Here is a 4,071-nt window from a genome sequence, read left to right on the forward strand (position 1 = left end):
TGCGACCAATCTCCTCGTCGTCTGGTCGTCGGGAACGAGCGCTTGCAAAAAGGAAGTCCACACTGACCGGAGGCGGCTCTGGCGGGGACCCTCCAATGGTCAAGTCAGAGAGGTGACTGGGCAACAGTAAAATGAAGACAGAGAGCTCAATCGAGAGAGAGTGAGAGAGGGAGCGAGCCTGGGAGTTTTTCGGAAAGGGACCTCCCGCACTGTTGCCTTCCCCGATATATATATAGTGGAGCGTGGTATGGCGCCGTCATTAATGGCGCGGACAATTGAAGAATTGTCAACTCACTGTAGACTGTCAGAGTCGCCGTGAAAGTGTCACATCGCCGTGGGGCTGTCAAATCACTAGGGTTGACAATGCCCTAGGTGGAATAATGCCCTTAGGCGGCAGTGCCGCATGCCGCTGTCAGGGCTGACAGTCTCTGGCAGCTGTACAGTGATCGGAGGAGTCGACCGACCCTAGGTCGGTGGCTAGCTGTGTGGCGTCGGGTGGAGATTCGGACCCCTTCGACGGTCAGTCGGGCGTGTTGCGAGAGTCGGCCATCAGACTTTCTGGTTCAGTCGGTCGGGAGAGTGAAAAAGGTCTGCCCGATCGACATATCCTCAGTCGGTAGAGAGTCGTTAATCGGCCGGTAATGGCGTTCGGTCGATCGGTTGGTCGGCCGGTCGGTCGGTGGGTCGGTCGGCCGGTCGGTCGGTCAGGTATGTCCGATTATAAGCCGGCGTGAGCGGGATCGGTCGGTATTCCCCAACATGTTTTATGAGGTAACGGTGCGAAGATTTATGTATTTTAGAAGGAGAACAATTGTTATGTGAGACAGATGAATGACCTATCAAGAAAGGAATGTGCAATGGAGTCACGAGTGTCTTTAGAAATTTGAGCAAGTGAAACCTCTTTATTTACCTTAAAGGACGATCTTTTTACACTCTATGAGGCCATTGCGAGGTGAATTTTGACTTTCGAAAGGAAATTAATGGTGAGAACGCAATCTGACCGATTTCATAATCAACATCATAAAGTTCCTAGAATGCTTGATGTCTATTAGACTATCGAAGAGGTTACTTAACACTGCCGTAACACGAGCCGCGCATTCGCAAGTAAGCTTTGTTGCTATACAAAATGACTGTAAATTAAAACCAACTTAGTAGATAAATGGAAAAGGATATCGTTGTGAATCTGTTCCAGGGATTTGTGGTCCATGCGAATTGAGAAGGGAACGACATCTACATATTTGTCGCCCTCAGCTAAAGAACAAGCCCATTAATGATGGCACGACTGGTGGCTCCTATTTGCTGGAATCGGCAGAGCTAAATTTATAAAAATATTAATATATTGGCTCCATGGTGTAAGATGGATCTTCCAATTTGGCGAACCAGGATATTCCTATTTTACATGTACATGGCATCCGGGAACAATTTAAAGAAACGGGCGGGGCACCAGTTCTACATGATTTCCCGCATGAAAGACCAAAATGACAAGATGTAACATCTGTCCAAACTTGTACTTTCGGCCAAGATCAGAGAATCGCATGATGTGTATGCCGGGGATTAGGTAGAAAATCCCATCCTCACCGACGCAACTGGCGGAGTCCCCTACAGCCAAGTTTAATTCCGAACAACGAGTAGATGTTTTTCTAAGGCCACCAGGTTGCTTCGGGTAGGAGTAGGAAATGCCTGCATGACGAGTTGGGTAAACGCGGATACCCCAGCCACCGATGGGCTTTTTGTCCACGAGCGCGGACCTACCGCATGGCTCCCATTTGCGAACACGTGCCCGAAGCCAGCATTTAGATTTGCGGGGGATTGAACTTTTGTTTTTTTTTTCTATCTAATCCTTTGGTTGGCCATGTGGACCGGCAACAGGGAATTACACCTACTCTTCAATTAATGAACACTCATGCAGCACATGCCGCAATGTACCATGACTTACGACCGACGATGCATTGACGTCAAAAAAAAAAAAAAAAAAAGGAAAAAGACCGACGATGCGTGATCATTTGATTTGCCACAACTACCAAAGAGAAGGTAGTCTTTTTCCTTTCATGTTTAGAGTAGGGATTACGCATGAGCTGTTCCTCGTGTCATTTTGAATTCGTAGTACAACTGAACTGCGAAAGATGAATGTACAGTGGTAGCTCGAATCACTTAACAAGACGGTTGCCAAAACATCCATATTTTGGATACACACACGTGATAATTAGTCAGGGGCCCATTGTATGAACCTCTGGTCGCTGGGTCGGGCTGTCCCTGTCGTTTACAAGGCGGAAGCTCTTGATAGGCCTGGGTGTTATCCAGGCCTCTCGTCTTACATGCTTGGCCCAGTAAGTAAGAGGTCACCTGCTGTACCTCGTGACTTGCCCGCTGATCTCAATTATCCAAAAGAAAAAAAAAAAAAAGAGGGTCATACCCAGCACAAGCACAACCATTTTTGGCTACGCACAAGCTGATAGTAGCAGCAATAATTTGCATCCAAAATTACTGCATACCTGCATGCCTGCAATCCGCATTTCCTCGATGGAACAAATCAATGATTGGTTAATACGGTAAAATGGGCTCGATTAAAAAAATAATAAAAAAAAAAACCCACGCACACAATTCAGGACTCTTCTTCTGCGTGGACCTTCTTAATAATTCCACTGAACGAGCTGAGAAGATACATAGACCGAGCCTGATTGTTCGTACCTGGTACGAGAGCACCAATTTGCCTGGAACATACCAGACCGAGCCTGGTATGATCGGTCCTGCCCTAGGCTGGCCCCCGTACAGCTTCCTCCATGATTAACCTGTGAGGCCAAGCACTAGGCAGACCCTCTGAAAAGGTCGTTCGAGGCTCCTTCGCCACCACGATTGCCCCTGCAATGCAATCCAATTCAGGTCAGGAACCTTTCATTTCTTTACCCTATCTTGGTGAGCGGTAATGGATTTCGCTTCGGCAACAATATCAGGAACCATGTCTCTTTTCCAACCGCCACATTTACAGGTGGGAGGCCGCCCTCCGGTCTGCTCCAGCCTTGTCCTAAAAAGCAGCTCTGGTACCCGACTGGCGCATCCAGTCATTTAAATCTCTGTCGGGCCATCGGACTACGACAAAATATGCATGCCACCCCTCTCACGAGCGTATCTGCATCCACCATTCAACATTCAACAAGTTGTTTTAACATTTTATTTTCCTTCTATTCTTTCAGCATGGTGGGGTAAAATTGTAGGATAAATGAACTCCGGCTGATGAGCAACAACAATGAACGACTGCTGCTCCCTTCGGTTTTCACACATATTGTTATTTGGCTTTTTTAACTTCAGAGGAAGAAAGAGGTTGCCATTCATGCAGGTAAGTAATTTCGCCGAATAGGAAGCAGACACACGAGCCACGGATTTTAGTGGAACATAGCCTGGCCCACAGCCACTGATTTTTTGTATCCGATAATGGCGGAACCTCTCTGCTGAGAAATGACAGACTTGAACCTAACTAGAAAAGCCAATCAACTACCAATCAATAATGTACATGCATATGCTGCTATTGAAACATCACCACCAACATCTGCTCGCCATCTGTACCTTCTGATAACGCAACCAACATCACCGCTTCAGATATTAAAGATCATAACTTCCGCTCGTGTTAGCTGAAAGTGAGGATACTGTTGAAATGAGCTGTAAATCCCTCTGATTAGAAATGCAATCATCTAATTAGAGGGAAATATATTTGTATAATTCCTAAATTGAATCCCTCTGATTAGGAATGCAATCGTCTAATTAGAAAAAAATATATTTGTATAATTCTTAAATTGAATCCCTCTGATTAGGAATACAATCGTCTAATTAGAGAGAAATATATTTGTATAATTCCTAAATTGAGCCCATGAAAATTAATAAAAAGGGTCCATTTGGTCCTAGAGATGTATCCTTCTTCCTCTGAAATTTTCGTCTTCATCCTCTTTTCTATTCTTCTTCTGTTTATACTTCTGTTTGTCAACATGGTATCAGAGCCTATTTAGGGAACAGAGTGCTCTGTTCCGCCTCTTCAACCGCCGATTGTCTACAACTCAAATCTCTCCTCTCAAACAGAGT

The 4,071-nt window shown here is 45.6% G+C and overlaps 1 long non-coding RNA gene across 1 annotated transcript; it reads right to left on the reverse strand.

Annotated features, from left to right (window-relative positions):
• Positions 1 to 2,085: 2,085 nt before the first annotated feature.
• Positions 2,086 to 3,793, reverse strand: LOC140858152 (uncharacterized). Its single transcript, XR_012141512.1, has 2 exons — positions 2,689 to 3,793; positions 2,086 to 2,500 (listed from the first exon to the last, which is right to left on the reverse strand). It is a non-coding gene; the product is annotated as an uncharacterized lncRNA (long non-coding RNA).
• Between the last annotated feature and the right edge of the window lie 278 nt (positions 3,794 to 4,071).

This window comes from Elaeis guineensis, chromosome 1 (genome assembly GCF_000442705.2).
Source record: "Elaeis guineensis isolate ETL-2024a chromosome 1, EG11, whole genome shotgun sequence".
NCBI classification, from domain to species: domain Eukaryota; kingdom Viridiplantae; phylum Streptophyta; class Magnoliopsida; order Arecales; family Arecaceae; genus Elaeis; species Elaeis guineensis.